The sequence below is a fragment of the Prenolepis imparis genome, unplaced genomic scaffold (assembly GCF_030444845.1).
Source record: "Prenolepis imparis isolate NDT839.2.m4 unplaced genomic scaffold, iyPreImpa1.0 SCAF_6, whole genome shotgun sequence".
Classification (NCBI taxonomy): Eukaryota; Metazoa; Arthropoda; class Insecta; order Hymenoptera; family Formicidae; genus Prenolepis; species Prenolepis imparis.
In genome coordinates this window covers 6,697,929-6,721,671 of record NW_028141164.1, presented here as the reverse complement: position 1 = coordinate 6,721,671, position 23,743 = coordinate 6,697,929, and the positions used below count along the sequence as shown (strand labels likewise).

The following is a 23,743-nucleotide window of genomic DNA, read 5'->3' as shown; positions in this document are numbered from 1 at the left end:
AATGTCCTTTAACAGGTTTCAATTACGATCGACAAACTACGGAATGATTACCAATCGCAAGCCAGCCAGCGGCAGATCACCACTAAACAATCGACAGTTGATTGCAGATCCGCGCATCGTTTACTCGCGTAAATATGGAACGTATTAACAAGCCCTGCAAGTCGAGGGTTGCTGCCGATAATCGCGCCAATTATTGTTCATCGGTTATCGATGGAGATATTAAGCTATCAATTAAGGATCGGAAACGAAATATCCATCTTGCGTTTCCGTATCCTCCGTCTTACGTGTTTTCGTGGAGATTGCTCGCGAAAATAAGACCAAAGGGGCGTTCGTGCAATCAGGTATGTACAACGGAAATTGATTTTTTTTTTCGCAGACAAAATAATGAAATTTTCGAAGAGGATCGTTTGCGTACATTATAGTCACGCCGCGAGTTTGGCATTATAGTGAGTAATAAAAGCATATCGCATGTCAGTCGACGATATCATTACGCACGATCGCGCTTTATGGCGGTCATTTTCCTCCCTGTTTTGCTACCCGTAATTCGATTTGAAGCCACCGTCGATACATGAATGCGAGTTTATGAATGATTTATGTATAGCAGTGATTCATATCTAAAAGAATCATTACTCTAAAGTCGAATTACGAACATCTGACATTTCATATGCGCAAACGTAGTATAATAAATCCTGTTACAATACTGTGCCGAGTTTAATATCCCCTAAACATTGTAGTTTACGCGATAAGAAAAAATGTCTATTGACCGCGCGATAATGAAACGATAATCGAATAATCGAGCAAGCTATATTTCTACATCTACTTCCATTCTTCTTTTTTTTTTTCCTCGAAAGCATATATTTGTTCATTTTCAAATACAGAATGTTTAAAGTGCGCAGTTAAAACAACAAGAAGCGTCATGCAACGATATATTTCTTTCTCGTTTAACTACCCGGGTGGAGCAAGCCGTGTATTATCGATTCTACCATTTTTCTCGTATTCACAAGTAGCTTATATGCGAGTAACATAAATGAATCTTGGCAGTAAAAAAGGGGGGAAAAAGATAATAATAAGTGAGAGAATTAAATTATCCTCTTTCAACTCATGAGTATAACGAAGAGGCGATTATCCGCCCCCGAGAGCGCGGTATAAAAAAGGGGATCGGCGCTCGAAGGTTTAGAGGAGAGGGAATATTTCTCTTATTTTTTATTTTACTAATCGTCTCTCGTTCTTTACCGGACAAATCCGCATGAATTCCATTTCCGCCGCGCGCGACGTAACCAAAGCGAGCTACGATTTGCCCGCCGTCATTCAAGCGGAATAGATTATCGCGTAATACGTAGATAGATTGCGCCGCGAAACACACAACGGCTCGTCCCCGATGCGGATGGAGAACCGACCGATTCGCGACACAAAATTCCATTCGAGGAGCCGGCATCGCTCGTGCGGCCGGCTGGCCCGGCAAACTGAATTCCTATCGCGCTTAATCAGCATTATTGTCGGTTAACTACTTATGACAGTGCATCGTCGCTCTCAGCCTCCTCCAATTACGCCACGTGCGCCCCGCTGTCAGTTCATCCACCCGGCGTCGAGTCTTGACGGGTTACGCGCGAATGAACGTGATTCATTCAGTCGCACGTAACCCGTTCTCTCGAATTTGCGCGTGTCCGTAAAAAAAAAAATAATATTATTATGCCTGTTGCTACTATCTAACGATTTAATGATCGCTCTTCGAGCGAAATGCATCGAGTGCGATCAATCATTTATTTTCAGAGTGACGCGAGGCTTCGTTTCGTTGTATTTTGACTCACCCTACTTTCATAAGGAATGGCTCAATTAACGGTTACACCAGTTAATTTTATACAAAGTGCCCGTTTATGGGGATACCACGTTATCGGCAAGCTTTTAAAGCTCTATATAAGAAGATTCATGCAAGAGCGGAACGTCCAAATAGATATATCGCCATAACTATTGGAGAACAGATTCGTAGCGCGGTGTGTTATAGAGGGAAGCGGCGTAATTTCTATCCGCATAATTAATGTGTAGAATAATTTAATCGTTCGAATAAACGGCGGTGGAGAAGAGAGAGGGAGGGCAACCAATTGGTTTTTATATCATTATACGAGATATCTCGCGTATATAACTGACCGCGCAGAAATATAAAACGGAAGAATCGAGGCAACGATGGCGGCGGCGGCAACGGCGGCGACGGCCATAAAATATTTCCGCTGCCGTAAAATCAATTCATCCAACAAGGAATTCCCTCGCGAGCGTTTATTTAAAAATTCTTCGGCGGTTTATCACAAAGCATTCAGTTTCATCATATCCGGCATGCGTTCTACATTACGCGTCACGCCCGAATGGAATTCATCAATTATACTACACATCGGTTTTACGCGGTTTAATTTTGATGACAGCTCATATTCGACATTAGGCGAACGCATATGCCCCCGTTTCATTTCATCGCCGAACAATGAAGGGGGGAAAATGGGGGAGCGGGAAAACGAAATCGAGAGAGAAAGCGCCGGAGAATGAGACTGGAACTGGTCGCGTAATTAGACCCTTTAATTAAACTGCGAGGAAGGTGGAGACGGTACGAACGGCGGAACACAAGAGGTGATGAGGTGGCGAAGGAAGAGGGGGAGGAGGAGAGAAGGTCTGGACGCCGTAAAAGGAGGTGGAGGATGCCGGACAAAGGGAAGAAGGTCGGCGAATGTTGCAGATCGCAGATGAGAAACCGAGCGAGGCAGCCGATCATCGTTTTATTATGATCGCGTAATGGAGGCTCCGATAACCGACTTCATTTCGCGATTCACGCGAGCGAATTCCCTCCTTTTCTCTTCTGCTCGATTCCTCCTCGGTCATCACCCGATCCAGCTTTTATCCTCCCGCTACGTCGAATGAGCAGGCAGCGACTATTATAAACCGCGATGTAAATTTAGACGCTTTATCATCTCGCTTCTTTCTCTCTTATACTTTGCTTCGCTTTTTTTTTTCACCACCATCGTCTTCTCGACGCCGGTGATTGAGTCGCGAATCTTTCCTACGTTCGATCGAATAACGGAGGATAATCGCTCATTAGAGTCGCGAAGGGAAAGTCGACGAGTTCGTTAACTCCGCAAATTGCTTAAATGCTCGTTCGATGGCAAGCACACCGAGGTCGATTATATCGTAAGCCATGAACAATACCTAACACTGCGCGGTAGTGAAAACCCAATATCTCGATGTTGAGCCATCCAGTCATTCCTTTTAATCTTCCCTTCAATATATTTACCATTACAACATATATACCGGCTATACCTGGAGATATATCCCGTGTATAGAGTTTATGGACGTGCGTTGGGCGACGCTCGTACGCTTAAACCGCAAATAATAAAGAGACGCGATGAGAGTTATCCCGTGGAATAACGTCGTTCGTTTCGCACGTTACGACGTCGACGATAGATTTATCACCCGCCATTCATTGGCTCGACTGTTTCCCTTTGTTCCACACGGCGTACGTACATATGCAAAAGACTACAAAGGGCTGCCTCCGAAGCGCGAACGAAGCTTCGCAACCGGAGATGCGAATTTCCGAGACTCATAGTCGTTCTCGCGCAATTTTTATGCGAACAATGTTCCTCGAGATCCGCGCCGGTCAACGCCGAACCGTTTTAATCTCCCGCTGCCTTGTAAAATTATACGACTGAGAAATATAATTTTATCAAGAATTTTGCTCTCTCCCTCTCTCTCAAGATTCTTAACTTCTCGTAGTTAGTACGTCCGAAGCATGACAAATGTAAGGGAAATTTAAAAGCGCGCCAAAGTTCCATCGCGCGAATTCCATCTTTCGCGAGAGAACTCTGGTAGCATAAAAATATCTCAAGCGTTTGGCTTTACCATCTTTCAAAAACTTGTACTTTCTGCGCTTCCTAATGACAGAGAGATTTCAAAGCGCTCGAGGAAATTTCGCACGTTCTCAATTCTCGAAAAAGTATGACCGAGCTTTATATAATGGTAATTCTATAATCAACGCGACACGAATCTATCCTGTTGAGATATTTCCTCTTCACCGTGGTCGTTCTCATTTAATTGTAAAGCGTTCGACAATCGCAGTCAACTATCGATTCTAAAAAGAATTAACCAATTCCTAAAATTATTTTCTCTAATTATGGATAGCAAAAATTATCTGCTTTGCAAGAAAAATCTGTATACATTTTGTATACTCGGTAACACGGGGAGGACACAATGAGAGAGGAATGCAAAATGTTACGATTTACGTAAAAATCGATCGCGCAAACTGTCGTCCGACTGATTGTGAAATTCTCAAGATTAGAGGAAGATCGGGAACTTGTCTGCGTACGGGACGATTTTATAGCGGTTGCGCGCAATCTTGCCGCGAGCTTCTCAGTATTCCCGCGCATAAGATTACGTGGCATTTCGTATTCATGCGGTAAGGTGCGACTCGGTATTCACGGACGCAAGTACGAACTCTAACTGAAGTTTACACAGACTAAACTAGCGCCAGACCGGAGACACACTCTGTGCAGCTTAATCGGGTCGAGGCAACGAATGGGACATAAACACTAACCGTGTCTGTAAAAACACGCGTGCACGCTTTAATTTTAATATTCCGCGTTGCGCGCTCGCTCCACAATCTCTAGCATAATTTACATACATAGAGATTATATGCATAATTATATAATGCTCGAAAGGAATCTTGACCTGTGCAGATGATGTAAAAACTTTCGTAATACCATGCAATAATTTTCAACAATCCTGTAATCGCCAATATTGCGACAAACGCAAAACAATGTTCAACTGCCTCCATACATTTGTCAGACGAGCAGGAAAAATACGATATTCTATCCCCGTACATCGATCGGGAGTCGCGAGAGAGGGGTGGAGAGTAGCGGTATCGAAATATTAAATCCCTTTTACACGGTCTATAATTCGCGAGAAAATTTACGACAGGATTATCACGGTAATCCCAGGAGTGATATTATGCATGAAAAAGTTCTGTTTTATACTGACCAGGAATTTAAATTAGAAATTATCCTTCGAAAAACTATAGAATCGCGCGCTGTCGGACGTTATCACTCCGAAAGTCAAATTACAAAAATTCTAAATTTACTTTCTCTCGCCTTTTAAATTCAATCCAACATCAATTGTGTGTAAGATTCGAGAGTAAATTTTGCACGCAACGTTTTTGCTCTTTTTCGCGTTAAAAATGCGCGATTATTGCAACAAACAAGACACTTTTTCCTTGCCTGCTCCGTCTCGCGAGTTCGCCAAGAAGATAACACTTGCTGAATAAGCACGATGTGCGTATTCACACGCGTTCGAGTTCGTAAAAGCGCGTAATTCTTTCCGTTTTTTTTTTTACGCTGGCCAGTTCCGTGTCCGCTTCGCTTCGTTCTCCGGAACCGCTCCCGAGTTTTGTTTTCCCGCTCGTTGATTTCAATATTATTCAAGCACACCGGGATTCCACGACCGAAGCGCGATAATTCAGCGATAGTACGCGAGATGCATATTTATAATATTCTCTCTTACGGATGCTACTACAAGTTTGAGTTTGCATAGCCCGACAGAGAGTACGCTCTGTAGCATACACCATTAATGAATATTCTCCTGCGAACACGGTGTAACGTAAGACGAGACTTCGGGGCTCGCAGCGACTTCGCGATGCTCCCGACCACCGCCCCGCGGTGCCTTGTTTCAGAAGTTCGTAAAACGTGAATCCGTCTCCCTCGCTTGCATAATTAAAGCAGCTGTCAAAACTGACGTCGTCGAAGTTAAATTAGGTTGCATAAAAAATACATTGACGCTCTTTATTTGCTGATCAGATGGGATCGCTATCTATATTCGAAAGATGTATTTACGCGTCTTTTTTATTTTGATTTATATTCCAAAATATATCTATTTTTCAAGACGAGAGGGCTTGATAAGACTTGACTTGACGTACACCGAGAGCAACAACATCACCGAAAGTAGACGAATTAAATTGGATTACAACCGACATTTATCTAACAAAATTAAAGTAATTTAAAGCACGAGAGATGTAATGCAATTACTTACTTTAAGCGGGTAATGAGAATTATAATATACATCATATAGCGCCTTGTTTTCCGGTCGTTGATTTCAATCCCACGGCATACTCCTACCTCGGTTTTGCACTCAAGCACCGAGTCGCAGTAACTCCGAAACTTCGGACAACCCAATCACTCCTGTTAAGCTGCAGGCAGCGAATGTCGCGACCGATGAATCCCCCGATATAATGGACGCGTACAACGAGACAGTTTCCAATATTCACTAAATATTGCCACTTCTTATATAAAATGGATAGCGTTAAATCTTGCGAGAATGAATAATATAGCTCATTTCGAATCGAGATCACTCCTGCGCCATTTGTGACGCTTAATAATTATCCTCTCTCATGGTTATTTAGAAAAGGGTCATAAGGTCAGAAGGCAACGGATATATGTACCGCACGGTGCATCCGCCGCTCTAACAATAAAATATTTCCCATACACGTCGAACGTATTGACCGGACTTATTTATAGTCGACAACGTGACGAGTCGAAACATCTCGTATCGATTGTATCTCAAAAGCGAGAACGCGAATGCTTACGGGGATGTTTCGTGCTTTGTCGACGCGGCATTATCGTTTCGCGAGATATATATATATATATATATATATACATATATATGTGCCATATGAATATATACGGCGAGAGAAGTATAAGCGGCCGTCGAAGTGCTGCTATACACGATGAAAATTCTACCTACAGGATCGGAGTCTGCTTGCCGCTGTGTTTCTCATCTGCCGCCCGTGTATAGTCACTACTCCCTAGCGGGTGAAGAGGGGGTTGGTCGGCGGTCTCGGGAACACCGGGGATTCCCAGCAGGTTCTCCCAACTAACCTATCGGTTTCTGGCCGGCTGCCCCGCTTAATGGGAATTGAGAACTTTCGACTCCGGACGCGCGATAATTCATCGCTCTCTCGCTCTCGTATAGTTGAGACGGCCGGCGTATGCCTTACCGTAACACGCCGACCTTCGACTCGTATATATACGTATACGATGTACCTACGCGACGACGACGACGACGACGACGATGAGGATAAGTGGTAAACGAGGGTGGCTCCGGTGGATCCGCTGCCGCCGCAGGCGGGTGCGAAGATACGAGCCAATTGCGGGAGTCGGAGTTGGCCTCTCCCGCACTCCTCGACATCCGCGGATGCAGTCGGCAAACGAGTTTACCGAAGCGTGTCTGTGTCCCGCCACCTTCTGTCTCGTTCGCTTACCCTTCTCGTTCTCCCCCCGACCACCCTTCCTGGTCTCTCTCGCTCTTAACGTTCGTTACCACGACACGAGATGCACACCCCGATGTGCCCTAAACTATTCTCTTTCTCCTCTTTAGTGTATCTCTATCGAACTGCGCGCGATATCGCGTTGCAATTAAATATATAGGCAAGATTTGTTTTTTTCGTTTCTCTCTAAGACACTACGATATTTATTTTTTTGTTCCAGTTTCTTGCGTTTTCGATATAATTTTTAAGCTAACTCTAAAAGTTATACTCTTCTGCGTGTTCGATAGGAAGACGCATTGTTAAAAAGAAATTACATTAAATACGAGAGAGAGAAACAAAATTTTTCGTTCTTTAATATGTTCTCTTAACTTACAATATATTTAGTATTATAACTATAACTCGCGTTTACGACTAAATACCTTCTGCGAACTGTTGTAAAGTGTAGAGAGAATTTCAAGAAACTGCCCGAATCGACGACACCGATATTTTATATAAAATGTGCAGTACAGGTTTTATTAAGAGAGGCTGGAAAACATACGTCCTGAATTATTGCGAGTCGGACGGGCCGTTAGCTCGCGTTCATGTCGTTTCGGTTGCTTTATAGGCAGAGTAACGAGGAACAACTTGTTCGCGTTTACGAGCTTCTCTAGATTCTATTGCTGCTCCGGCATTTGTTGTAGCGCGATGACCATAAGTTTAACGGTATAATTACTTTCCCGATATTCACATCGTACGAATATCTTACGACATTACGACCATGTAATTCGTGAGAGCATTAACAGATTCATAAATCCGTTGTTGTTCTAACGAGGGTGATTATACGCTACTTAGTCGCGATAAGTCATAAAGAATAAGCGCAAAAAAATATAAAAGCGAAATGTTATACTACAATAAACAATTTCTCACTCACCGATACGTGTAATAGCGGAGTTGTATGCAGCACAGCGATCTGAAAACAAAATATTGTATCAAATTATATATATACATATGTGTGTATTGAATATCTCATAAACGATGCAGTTTAGAAAAAAAGTTTTTATTTGCATACCTCACAGTTGCCTCGCTGTCGCCCGATGCCTCCGCGGGCCTCCTCCTCCTCTCTTGGATGACCGTCATTGCTCCTTCGTAGCACTTACGACACTCGCGAAAACACGAATAATTACGATTGTCCGACACTTTACACGGCATTTCCGACACGTGAAACTTTACACGGCACTCCCGATACGCGATACTTTACACGGCACTCCCGACGCGACGCGTGAATCGTACTGTGTATCGCAATGCTTCCTGTAACAAATAAAATACATACATAATATTAGAATCTTATTATTTCGCATTATAACATATACAATATAAATATGTAAGCTAGAATTAACGATAGATATATCCACGGATCGTAACACATTCGCACGCGCGAAAACAGATTAAGTTGGGTTATGTTATGTTGGCAAGAGATGTTGCATCGAATTTTTCGCGAAATATGCGTTTCGAACAATTACGACTACATATTAACGTTGAAATTATGATATGCGATTGATAAATATTACAATACAAAGGTTAGAAATCGTTTCTAACGATTATGCTTACTAATTAATCACAGCGGGACGCAGCTCCAACTGCCTGATACTCGCGGCGTTTCGGTAATGGCCGAGGCTACAAACATCGGCAACTTCACTCTAATAGCGCGCGCGCGATACTATATGCATGACTTAATATTAATAATTAATTAAAACTCGAAGGAGATTCGTTCGAAAAGATATAGCTTTAGAAAGAAAAAATATTAATCGAGAATAAGATATTATTATAACATATTATTTACAACATATTACTATTTTATAACTTTTACCATATTATTATTTTAAAATTTAATTAGCAAATTATAACATACACAATATAAATATAAATATATAAGCTAGAATATTTAATTAGCAAATTTTCGCTTTATTAATATTTTTTGACAGAAATCAGCTGATTAAAGCGTTAATTTGCTAATTAATTTTTAAAATAATATGTTATAAAAATTAAAATAATATTATATGTTTTAAAAAATGTTATAATACTTTAAACTCGATTAATATTTTTGACAGTTATCAGCTGATTTCTGTCAAAAAATATTATAATCAAGAATAAGGTATTATAACATATTATTTACAACATACGAGTATTACTATTTTAATTTTTTACCATATTATTATTTTAAAATTTAATTAGCAAATTAACGCTTTCATCAGCTGATTTCTGTAAAAAAATATTAATCGAGTTCAAACAAACTTTATATTATTTTTTTTAAATATCATTCTTTTTAACATAAAATCTATTAGAATTTAATTAGAAGTCAAAATTCAGTAGTATAAGTCTGTTGTGGTCAGACATATTTTCACATCGTTATATACAAGTCAAAATTGGTAAAATTTGTAATAAAAGAATAAATATCACACATATTAACGTGCGATAAAGAACGTGACAGTATAATAAATTATAAGTCAAAATTCAGTAGTATAATTTCGTTATAGTCAGTCTTATATTCAGACAGTAAACTATCGTTATTAAATATACAAGTTAAATTTGGTAAAATTTGCAATATAAGAATAAATAACACATATATTAAATGTGTGATAAAGAATGTGACAGTATAATAGATTAAAAGTCAAAATTTAGTAGTATAATTCCGTTGTATTTCAGACAGTATAATATCGTTATTATATATACAAGTCAAAATTGGTAAAATTTGTAATATATAAGAATAAATATCACACATATTAACGCGCGATAAAGAGTGTAACAATATAATAAAATAGAAATAATTAGAAGTCAAAATTCAGTAGTATAAGTCTATTATGGTCAGACATATGTTCAGATCGTTATATATACAAGTCAATATTGGTCAAATTTGTAATATAAAAATAAATATCACACATGTTAACGTGCGATAAAGAATGTGATAGTATAATAGATTAGAAGTCAAAATTCAGTAGTATAATTTCGTTATAGTCAGTCTTATATTCAGGCAGTATTCTATCGTTATTAAATATACAAGTCAAATTTGGTCAAATTTGCATTATAAGAATAAATATCACACATTAATATGTGATAAAGAATGTGACAGTATAATAGATAAAAAGTCGAAATTCAGTAGTATAATTCCGTCATAATTCAGACAGTATATCGTTATTATATATACAAGTCAAAAATGGTATTTGTAATATATAAAAATAAATATCACACATATTAATGTGCGATAAAGAGTGTGACAGTATAATAAAATAGAAATAATTAGAAGTCAAAATTCAGTAGTATAAGTCTGTTATGGTCAGACATATATTCCCATCGTTATATATACAAGTCAAAATTGGTAAAACTTGCATTATAAGAATAAATATCACACATTAATATGTGATAAAAAATGTGACAGTATAATAGATGAAAAGTCAAAAATCAGTAGTATAATTCCGTCATAATTCAGACAGTATGTCGTTATTATATATACAAGTCAAAATTGGTATTTGTAATATATAAAAATAAATATCACACATATTAATGTGCGATAAAGAGTGTGACAGTATAATAAGATAGAAGTAATTAGAAGTCAAAATTCAGTAATATAAGTCTGTTATGGTCAGACATATATTCCCATCGTTATATATACAAGTCAAAATTGGTAAAATTTGCATTATAAGAATAAATATCACATATATTAATGTGTGACAAAGAATGTGACAGTATAATAGATTAAAACTCAAAATTTAGTAGTATAATTCCGTTATATTTCAGACAGTATAATATCGTTATTATATATACAAGTCAAAATTGGTAAAATTTGTAATATATAAGAATAAATATCACACATATTAACGTGCGATAAAGAGTGTAACAATATAATAAAATAGAAATAATTAGAAGTCAAAATTCAGTAGTATAAGTCTATTATGGTCAGCCATATGTTCAGATCGTTATATATACAAGTCAATATTGGTCAAATTTGTAATATAAAAATAAATATCACACATGTTAACGTGCGATAAAGAATGTGGCAGTATAATAGATTAGAAGTCAAAATTCAGTAGTATAATTTTGTTATAGTCAGTCTTATATTCAGGCAGTATTCTATTGTTATTAAATATACAAATCAAATTTGGTAAAATTTGCATTATAAGAATAAATATCACACATTAATATGTGATAAAAAATGTGACAGTATAATAGATGAAAAGTCAAAAATCAGTAGTATAATTCCGTCATAATTCAGACAGTATGTCGTTATTATATATACAAGTCAAAATTGGTATTTGTAATATATAAAAATAAATATCACACATATTAACGTGCGATAAAGAGTGTGACAGTATAATAAGATAGAAGTAATTAGAAGTCAAAATTCAGTAATATAAGTCTGTTATGGTCAGACATATATTCCCATCGTTATATATACAAGTCAAAATTGGTAAAATTTGCATTATAAGAATAAATATCACATATATTAATGTGTGACAAAGAATGTGACAGTATAATAGATTAAAAGTCAAAATTTAGTAGTATAATTCCGTTATATTTCAGACAGTATAATATCGTTATTATATATACAAGTCAAAATTGGTAAAATTTGTAATTTATAAGAATAAATATCACACATATTAACGTGCGATAAAGAGTGTAACAATATAATAAAATAGAAATAATTAGAAGTCAAAATTCAGTAGTATAAGTCTATTATGGTCAGACATATATTCCCATCGTTATATATACAAGTCAAAATTGGTAAAACTTGCATTATAAGAATAAATATCACATATATTAATGTATGATAAAGAATGTGACAGTATAATAGATTAGAAGTCAAAATTCAGTAGTATAATTTCGTTATAGTCAGTCTTATATTCAGGCAGTATTCTATCGTTATTAAATATACAAATCAAATTTGGTAAAATTTGCATTATAAGAATAAATATCACACATTAATATGTGATAAAAAATGTGACAGTATAATAGATGAAAAGTCAAAAATCAGTAGTATAATTCCGTCATAATTCAGACAGTATGTCGTTATTATATATACAAGTCAAAATTGGTATTTGTAATATATAAAAATAAATATCACACATATTAACGTGCGATAAAGAGTGTGACAGTATAATAAGATAGAAGTAATTAGAAGTCAAAATTCAGTAATATAAGTCTGTTATGGTCAGACATATATTCCCATCGTTATATATACAAGTCAAAATTGGTAAAATTTGCATTATAAGAATAAATATCACATATATTAATGTGTGACAAAGAATGTGACAGTATAATAGATTAAAAGTCAAAATTTAGTAGTATAATTCCGTTGTATTTCAGACAGTATAATATCGTTATTATATATACAAGTGAAAATTGATAAAATTTGTAATATATAAGAATAAATATCACACATATTAACGCGCGATAAAGAGTGTAACAATATAATAAAATAGAAATAATTAGAAGTCAAAATTCAGTAGTATAAGTCTATTATGGTCAGACATATGTTCAGATCGTTATATATACAAGTCAATATTGGTCAAATTTGTAATATAAAAATAAATATCACACATGTTAACGTGCGGTAAAGAATGTGACAGTATAATAGATTAGAAGTCAAAATTCAGTAGTATAATTTCGTTATAGTCAGTCTTATATTCAGGCAGTACTCTATCGTTATTAAATATACAAGTCAAATTTGGTCAAATTTGCATTATAAGAATAAATATCACACATTAATATGTGATAAAGAATGTGACAGTATAATAGATAAAAAGTCAAAATTCAGTAGTATAATTCCGTCATAATTCAGACTTCAGACAGTATATCGTTATTATATATACAAGTCAAAATTGGTATTTATAATATATAAAAATAAATATCACACATATTAACGCGCGATAAAGAGTGTAACAATATAATAAAATAGAAATAATTAGAAGTCAAAATTCAGTAGTATAAGTCTATTATAGTCAGACATATGTTCCCATCGTTATATATACAAGTCAAAATTGATAAAATTTGCATTATAAGAATAAATATCACACATTAATATGATAAAGAATGTGACAGTATAATAGATGAAGATTTCTGTTAAAAAATATTAATCAAAAATAAGATATTATAACATATTATTTACAACATACGAGTATTACTATTTTAATTTTTTACCATATTATTATTTTAAAATTTAATTAGCAAATTAACGCTTAATCAGCTGATTTCTGTAAAAAAAATATTAATCCAGTTTAAACAAACTTTATATTATTTTTTTTAAATATCATTCTTTTTAACATAAAATCGTAGAATGGCGCGCGCGTAGCGCACGCTTGTGTTATTCTAATATATATTTAAAAAATTGAAAAATAGTTTTGTTCGTAAAAATATTTGTCACTGTTTTGTTTTTTAAATATGTATCCTCTAAATATGGGAAATCTTTTCTTCGGGTTTGATATTTTTATTGGTAACTTTTTCACGAATTATTAGCTTCAGATTCCGAAGAATCATCCACCCTCGCCCTATGAGTAACGTGTAGATGTTTGTCTCATCTCCGCCTCTCGCGTCTTAGAAGTCCTCTCACGTTACGACAGAGAGAACCGCGGTTATTATTTCCTCATAACGACGATCGAACGACGTCCCTCGATAGCACAATGGGAAAAGCGATCCGTCTGCTCGTCGTATCCGGCGGAAACAAGACGTAAGGCGATTTCTTTTGCGCCCCACGTACAGCTTTATTAAAAGGGATGCGCGCACAACGAGATTATCGCGAGTTACCTAGTCGGTTAGTTTCGTCTCAAAGTTATTCGCGCGGCGAACAGCGAGAGCTACGAAAGAGAAGGGCGGAGGGAAGCAAGATCGGTAGGGCGAGCGACTTTACTCGTTAAGCAAGCCCCGAGGCTGCTCGGCGCACCCAAAGATTCTATACCTGCATCCATTTCCCGTCTACTAGCCCACGCTTGTGTCGTCGTCGTACTCCGTCAAGGGTCTCGCGTCTCCGCGTTTCTCCGAGTCAAAACGTTCTGCCGCCTCCTCCCTCTTCTGTCGCGGTACCTACACGAGCCAAACTCCTTCTCGACGATCGAGCTTGCATAATGGATGACGAAGGACAGACGGAAACAGAGAAGAGAGAAGTAGACAAGAGAAATAGAGAAGGGATGGAGATTAATTCGGTGAAACCTCTATCCGCGCGGTTGGATTTCCCGACCACTCCCACCCTCTTCCGGATAATGTATCGGCGGGATAAACCTACCGATTTGAGCGAGTCAATTCATCGTCCGAGCTGCCAGGCAAAGCGGTATTAACCCTATGAAATCACGAGCGGCGACGAACAAGAATAGCTCTATCAACCCATAATATTAAATTATAAAAATAACTTTTGATATACTTTATTTTTTCCGGAAAAGAATTATTTTTTACAGCGCGCGCTCATGAAGCGAAGAAATCTGATAGATTAAAAATGAATATAAAATTAAAGAATTAATTTATTTTATTTTTATTTTAAAAAGAAACTTGTGAGAGAAAAAGAGATCAATATGTCTTAAATATCGATGAAAAAATAGATGGATAATTGATTTATTGGATCGTTTCAAGAATAAATAATTAAGTATCAATTGCAAAATCGTTTTTTAGTTGTATATGTAATATTTCGGAGGGAAGCAATTAATTATTTTTATATAAATTTTCTCTCTATATAATATTTCCATATAACATAATCGCTCTAATTTTATAAAAATCAATTTTATCTAGTGTAAAATATTCTCAACTGACCTAAATAGTTCACTACATTTGAAATTTAAATTTAAAAAATTATAAAATAATATTATAAAAGAAAAAAAATCAAATAAAAAACAATTAAAATAATCAAATAAAAAAAGAGAAAAATTTTAATAGATGAAGTGTAGGTATGTGTGTGTGAGAGAAAGAAAAAATCTATCTAAACTGTTAAAAATTCATGTTTCGCAGACATATTTACATTACTTAAATTCAAAAGCGTCGCCGAGATTGATACCTTCTTAGACTTCGCGATGTCGCCTTACAAGCACGAGAAAACCGTTTCTAATTTCCTGACGAATCCGCAATCTAAGCGAACCGTAGAGAGCGGAACTCACTTTACTGTTTCCGTGCTTTCAGCGTGCTCGCCGCATGTGCGGATACTTCGCGACCGCGAAATACAGCAGCTGCGTAAGTACATCCCGAGAGAAATCACGGCGAAGTAGTATTCTCATTCATGGGACGCCGATAATCCGTATAGTTATCTCTCTCCGGAAATAATGCTTGTCAAGCAAGAGAGAGAGAGAGAGATTCGAGTCTTTACTTCACCCTTATTCGAACTCGTATACCAGGATGTTGCCGGTCGGATAATATTATCGTGCACCAATATCGGCGAACGACAAAAAGATTTTAATGAGCGCGATCATCATCAACGTCGCAAAGTCAAATTTAAATTGCACGCGTGGCCGACGGATGAATTTATCGAACGGTAATAAAAACGAACGGTTAATAAAGATGCCTCGTCCGGATAATTGATACTTCTGCAGACGCGGAACGAGGTCGACGACGACAACGACGACGAGGACGAGGGACGAGGACGAGAACGACGACGATACGTCAAAAACATTCGACCGATCTACCGTGCGCGGGGGAGGAATGGGGGAGAAGCGAGGGAAACTAATGAAACGCCGGCGCATTGAAAAATGTCATTTACCCTGCGCATACATCGTCGATCTCCATCGTCGCGTAGTAAAATATCGGGTCGAGGGTCTGAACAGAGGGGAGGAAAGGAGACCGAGACGAGTCCGAACACACATCGATGCTGACCTGTCGCGCTGCCGGTTATCGTATTTTTAAATTCGCGCAGAATTCGTCGTGAGAGAGACACGAGAACTATCATCATCACCACTACCAGCACCGACACAGTGGATAGCGTAGGCACGCGATAATTGTGGATAATTCTCAGCGTCGCGTGCCACCCGCTTCCTCCCATCCCTCCTAATTATATGTCTCCTCAACCCTTCCGGCGTTCTCGCGCACATTTCGTATACATACATACATACATACATACATACGTATATGTGGATATATACATAGATCCCTGGATCTCGACGCTTCCTCCGCGAGAGAAACCGCACTAGTGGTGGAAACATGTAAGCCCTTCGGTCGGCACAAACAGGAGAGGCGAACAAAGGGAGAATAGGATATGGGACGTCCTTATCGACAGGACGACCCATACGATATAATCATCCGCATTCCATACCATGTTACATACACGTGATTTCGCATATCAATCAGGTATGTAAGACGCGTCGGGCAAGACTGATGGATTATCGATTAGATTTATCAGAATGTTAGATTGTATATATATTTGTCGAATTTTTACACAATTTTTATATTAATAAGTAACTTGATTTATTTCATTGCACAACTTTACTTCATTTCTCTCGAATAAATCGATATTATATAAATATCGTATTTCGAGTTTATGTTTTGATACGACACGCAAAATTAATCAAATATTTCAAAAATTTTATAAAAATTTTTATTAAATAACAAAAAGAAGAATAGAGATATATATGCATATATAAAAACAAACTTTTAAATGCATATACCGAAAATTACAAATATATAATAAATTTCTTTTTATAAATATACGTACATTTCTAAATACATATATTACATAATTTCTTAAAGATTTCTGCGGGACATTTTGATCTCGAAATCTTGCGAATCATCGTACATAATTACTGTGCAAGATGAAAATAGCTTTTATAGATTAAAATAGGATCATATAAAAATTACATTTCTTTCAAATAATGTTAAATTAAATTTATAATCCGAAAAGTACATTCAGGAATTTAATATTAATCAAACAGCATCCAAGTTCATCTATATAAAGATGGACAGAAATTTTTATGTATTCTTTTTTTGATTTATTCCAGCGATTATCACAAAAACAACACATCACAACGTGGTATTTGAAAGAGCGCAGCCACTGGCAAATGACTTCTGTCATAAAGTCGTCCGCCAGATGAGAGAAACGAGACGGATAATGACTTTAAACATACAAGAAGTCAGCCACGACGGAGTGAATGTAAAATATTTCATTTAGAGAAGAGCACAGCTCGCCGGCTGGCCGGCAGCTTAACGAAACCGTGAAGAAAAAACTCTCGTAAAAGTCCGCGGAAAATCTATCCCGCCACTCGCTTAAATTCTACCCTCTGTCTAATAGACCCGAGCGAAGAGAACGGACGGCGGATACAAAGGTCGGTGAAGACCCCAAAACGCTCTCCTTCAAACGCGATTCGCGCGCGCATAGCTCGAAAGTAATTCCGAAAGTTTCTCCACCCCGAAGACGAGCAGACGGCACAAAGGATTTATTCGGAATGTCAAAGAAGAAGAGAGAAAGAGAGAAAACGGGGGTGAAAAACTACTTCTCTACCCGCGCGTACGTTGCGGATTTGTACATTCGTAAGATAACATCCGACATTCAATCTCTTTACCTCAAGATATCTTATGATGGAAGTCATGTAACTGCGCCAGTCACATTTTGACATTTTATTAAATATAATATTCTTATAGAAACTGTTTTATAAAATTTGCATCTGGTACGATGGTACCAGATGCAAATCTGTGATGACAGAGAGAGATAATAAATTTCAATCATCGATATATTTATATATATTTTAATCAATATATTTCTTTTTATACATCAACCTAATACCTAGATAAAAGTATCATTTTCCAAACAGATTAAAATTTAAAAAAAATTTATATATATATTTTATATTAATTTTCTTGATAAAAATCACTCTCTTTTGTTACTGTCTCCTTTTGTTTACACATGTTTCGTTTAGTAATCTATCTCTTTCATCGCTCTACGTTCACTCGTCGCGTCAGTCAGGCGCCAGACATGCGAGTCCGACGCCAGTGCAATTGCATGTAATTATTCTAATTCGTGATACGCGAGTCTGGAGCTCGCATTCGAATGCATTTACGGCATCACTTTTTGCCTTTTCTCGCCAATTCCGCGGTATGGGTGCTGAATAGCAAATCATCGCCGCACGTGATATACGCATCGAATTAACTCGCGCGCGCATCTCGTTCCGTAAAAAGCGGAGAATTTTAAAGGCAAAGCTGAAAAAAGATGCGCACCGTTGGATTCCGATTATCGAGATCGTTTCGCCATCGCGCCGAAACACCAGGACTATACGAGCAACTTTGAACGACGATCGAATCGTCCTTTTACCATCATCATAAACGTCAATCGCGCGTATCAAACCTAACGCAAATCCAGTATAAGGTTTAACGTTGACATCGTGGCGGCGACACCGCTCTTTGCACACGTCGACTAAACGGCATGCGGGAATAAACTGTTTATAAGCAGCGAGCAATATGTAATTACCCTCCGCGACGGGGACAGGCGGATAACGTCGAATCCGCGAACGTTTTCATTTCGGCAGCAAGCGGCATGTATGTATGTTAGCCCGGCCGGCCGGTCTAATGGATTTGCTTTTACCTGAAATTGAATTATAACGCTGTAGCAGTTTGCGGCTTTGCCGCGTAACAAGATTTAATAAAGCACGCCCGCGCGCGTAATAATATGGTGCAGTAATAACATATGCAGTACATTACTGCGATATACATATCCCCGCGTGGATATATATCAGCGCATGGACGCGTGGAGAGAAAGAGAGAAGGGAGAGAGAGAGAGATACCTATATATATTACTGATACCGTGGTCCCCCAAAATTGCGTCGACGCACTGCGAATCAGACATCGCGCACGCGTTTTCGCGACATCCGTTCGTTCGCGCTACTGAAATTCGCGCAGACCTGCAAATCTTATTTGCCGTACAATTTCATTTCGCACTGCGGATCGACCACGCGTGCACACTCGTTCTGTCTACGTAAGCCCCGTTACGAGACTCCGGACAATCGCCGACAATCCCCTCGCAAAGAAGTAGAACGTAACGTAGAAGGCATCTCGCCGTCTTATTTCCACGGATTCGTCGCGCGATCTCAACGTATAGAATACGAAAAACCACGAGCGAGGGAGAAGAGGAAACTTGCGCGGAAGACACGGAACCCTGAATTACTCTCGTCGACCCTCGGCATCAGGTGGTGCTCATAGTTACACACAGTGTCCCAGAAGCACTATATCTATATCTACGAAAAAATTATATCAATTTTTCTTTAGCGACAATTTTGTAAAAAGCCACCATTTATAGCAAACTAATCATTTTCGCATTGAAATTGTTTTAAAATTTTTCTCAAGAGAAAGAGAGTTTAATTAAAATTAACTAAAGAGCTTTTTGCAAAAAATCGAGTGTCTAATTTTTTGCATTTAATAATAATAGATTTTCTGACCATCATAAATAAAACTATTATTAATTTTTTTCAAACTATTCTTTAGTATATTCGTGCTCGACGACACCCTGTATACACGCACCGGACAACCGAGGAAGAGACAGATGGATTCGGACCGACGAGCAACGTGGCATGTCGCGAGGAAAAGACAAGTGAGGGAGAGGGCGGAGAAAAGGGTGAATAGATGTAGAATGGCAGTTTTAGCGAAGATGGGTCGCAAGGAGGAAAGAAGCAAGGAAAGGAAGATCAGGAAGGAAGATCAGGAAGGAACACGTAATTCCGGGGGGGCTTAGCGCGTCCCAATTTTCGGGCCAGTAAATTCCAATAACGTCCGATGCCCTTAAACTCTTCGTACATCACATCGTCTCTTGAATCAGCGATCGATTTATAACCGAGAAATTCCGAGTTATCGATACCTATCGGCACCCCGCGTTCGCTCCCCTGCAAACACTCCGTGGGAATAACGATGCGCGGCGGCCAAAGTCTCGGACTATGATTTATGAATCATCGAGGAAACCATCCTGTGGCCCGGTACATACGATCTTCATCGCGAGGCTATCCGCAGTCGCGATTTTAATGATGCGAATGCACGAAAAGCGACAGAGAGAAAAAGACACGTGTCGAACGGGATAAGTTACCGGATTTCACTCGTTCTATTCGTTTTCGTTACGGAAGACAAGCAGCTGGAATTCAAATTTTCAAGTATCGTCCCTAGGAGAGAGGCGCAGACGCGGAGAATCAACGAAACCTCGGTTAACTCTAACTGCTATTTATGGGAACGACCGTACGTCTGTCGGTTGGCATGTGCGGATTTCTCATTCTTTTTTACGATCTGGCCTAACTCTTACATCCTTCCTATACTCTCCACCGTATACAACTGGAAGGTTTTATAAATTATAGAAGCGCGTTTTCCCCCCTTTGTCGCGAGAGCTTCGGGAGAGAAAAAGAGATCGGCGGTTTTCAATCAATGACCGAATAAGATCGAATTTCCGGCGAATTTTCTTGCCCCTTGTCCTCTAGACGATCCTGAAGAAATCGATTTAGCGGCTAGGACGCTACGTGAGCAATCCAACCGATAGTATGCGCAGAATACCGTAATGCCGGACACCGCCGCGACAACGCTAGAGCCAATAACTTACGCCACGCGCTTTGAACGGTCGTCCGGGCTTGCGGCTTCGTGACTAAATAGTAATATCGGGAATGCTGCGGCAGCGTCGCGCACACATTCATACATACACGTACGTATCTACATCCATACATGCAACGTTTCCTTCCGTTTATTGCAACGCAAGAACCGGATGAAAGTGACACCAATTCGACGATAAGAATCAAATCCGTTTCGCGTGAGATTGATTCTCTCTATCGTCGTCTCTAAACGTCAAAAATGAATTTCAGGCAACGTTGCCTTGTTAAGGAAATTGAACGTTAAAAGCTCGAGCTCGAAGATACGAGGATACGATGATATTAATTGAAATTATACCCTGCACGTCACATCGTCGTATCGTTGTTATAACTGAACGCAGCATAAACTTGATGATATATTCCAAGTAAATTCCTGCGTTACAAATGGCACAACACGGTACTATACCGACTATTAATTTCCTGTACAGCAGTGTCTAGCTAGCCAGTGGTATAATGTAGAAGTCTATGGTATCAATGTGCATATACCCTCTCCACCTTTCAATGTGTACGTGTGTGCGTGTGCATACGCGGCGACGAGCGACGCGATGTAATACAACGCAAATCATATCAACTGCGCGAAGACAATAGAAGACCAATTAATTGGATATAGGTCGCTAGACGATTACATCTCTCCAGCCATTTCGCTGGTACGTTCGTATATAACGAGATATTTGATTCACCTGAAATCACCGCGAAAGAGCGAGAGAGAGAGAGAAAGAGAGAAAGGAGGTAAAAGGATACGTCGAGGGTATCGGAGAAGTGGCATTCGGGCTGGGGTTCGGGTAAAGTGACAGATTCGCAAATAACGGCGACGCTTGCCCTTTGACGAGGCCACTCGAGACGAATTATGTTGCCATGACCTCTCACGGATTCTCACACTACGAAGAATCAATCAATTAAGGAACTCGTGCGATTACCTTGCACGACAACGATTGCGTCAACCCTTATTGCTACGGCCAAGCTTTGCCGTTCGCGTCTCGATTGTTTTCGATACACGTTTCGAATCCACCACAGATTTTAATTTCGCGGCGCTTCTCAAACGATTTTCGCGCTTGACATTTCGCGCGCCGCATGAAATTATGCAAAGATCTGTAGAATTACTCACGAAATTGATCAAATGTCTTAAGTTATTCCATAAAAGTTGTTAATATTATTTAAAAAAAATAGAGAGAGGAAGAGAGTGGATAAATAAAAACAAATTCTTATAAGTTGCATAGGAAAGACATTAATATATAAGTAAAAGAAATTAATATATTTCTAAAATATTGCAAGAGAGAGTAAAACTTTAAAAATTGTCATCTCAAAAAATTACGAAATTGCCATTTCTTTCTAGACTGAAGTTTACGTTAGTATCTATTTAAAGTAAATTTAAAAGTATTTTCTTGTATTTATATATATCAAGTAATATCTATATGTGTGTATTTCGGAGAAAAACATATAATGTGTAAACTTTCCGCACACATACAGACGTCCATTGGTAAGGAAAAACATTTCGAACGAATCATACGATTTAATTTGATGTAAGAAAAGCTTTTAGGCCCATATTCTGGATCTTCTTTTATCGATAAAAGCGCTTTTAAGCATATAGTTTATGGGCCATAGTTTTCACAAACTGTTATCGGACATCAACTCTACATCCGAAAGATATATGGCATTGCTCCGGAAAATATTTGATACACCTATCCTTTAGCTCGCGGCTCATTATTCTCTCGCTCTGCTTTATTTGCGATTACTCCTATAGATGAGACTGCGGACAGCGGACATCAGCGTTATCTTTGTTTCGCGCGGTACAAAGCGACGTTGCGGAGCGTGTGTGCACGCGGCAACCCACACGAATAATGAAATTTCGTTACCGCAAGACAATACTGTCATGCATGCCTGGTCAGATTCTGGTGCGCCCACAGCCCGCTCCGTTGAAAGCTACACGCCGAACAACTGTTATCGCGGCAAATTGCACGTTCCTTGTGTACCATTACGAAATTCTACGGTAACATTGTTGTCCCTTGTACGTGAACCATTACGGTTTGCGAATTATACGTGACCTTTATTTTTTTAACAACAAATATTCGACGCGGAGCTATGTCCGAAGTTGCCGGTGTAATTGCGGTGATTCGTTCGATTATTAACGCGAATGAAATCGAAAGCAGCCGTGAAAGCTGCAATGGGCAACCAGGACGACGCGGGTCATCCGGAATGCGATTTGCATGCATTATCGGAGGCGAACAAATGCGAATTTACTCTGCACGATGTATCTCGACGGATTACACGCACGAAACAACAATGGAGCGTAAAGCAGTATCGTCAGATCCCGGGTGTCCGTCTTACCTCGACTCGCTTTATCTCGCGAACATCGCTCGTTTCGGCAACTGTTGCAGCTATGACCACCATTCCGATAGCTCTTCCACACACATACGCGTGATAACTTTGCTTTATTTACCGGGTAGATAGTCTAAATCAAGTCGGCGCCGGCGTTCTCTTCGGTGAACCGCACCGTTCTCCACCTCTGTCTTTTTTTTTCTTTTTTTTACGATCAGTCACGGACGCGGAAAAGAAGAAAGCCGAGAGAAAAAGAGAGAGACGGTGCGACGAAAGAGAAAGGAAGGGAAGGAGAGGTATAGCCGCGAGAATCGGTTCGCATAGATCGTCGGCGCAGACAGCCGCGCCATTAGATACGCCCATCTCAATCACTGGCGTACGGAGGGTCGTAAATTCTCGCAGCGGTGGAGGAGATGGTGGAGAGGTGATGGTGGTGGTAATGGTGGTGGCTGCGAGGAGGTTACGCCACGAGTGCTGGAGGGTGCGCGTGCAGGGAGTTTACGGTCCATTCTCTACGTTCGCGCGCGTCCCGCGCTTTCACCTTAGGCTAGAGATTAGCGATTGTTTGCGCTGGCACATGTATACTTTAACGGAA

The 23,743-nt window shown here is 38.8% G+C and overlaps 1 protein-coding gene across 1 annotated transcript in view; it reads right to left on the bottom strand.

Annotated features, from left to right (window-relative positions):
- Positions 1 to 23,743, bottom strand: part of LOC145936957 (synaptogenesis protein syg-1) — a 396,806-nt gene that overhangs the window by 325,637 nt on the left and 47,426 nt on the right. Inside the window, exons 6-7 of the mRNA XM_083039649.1 lie at positions 8,337 to 8,575; positions 8,199 to 8,237 (exon numbers count right to left, since the gene is read on the bottom strand). The gene's annotated coding sequence lies outside the window, so the exon portion shown is untranslated. The remainder of the gene's footprint in view (positions 1 to 8,198; positions 8,238 to 8,336; positions 8,576 to 23,743) is intronic.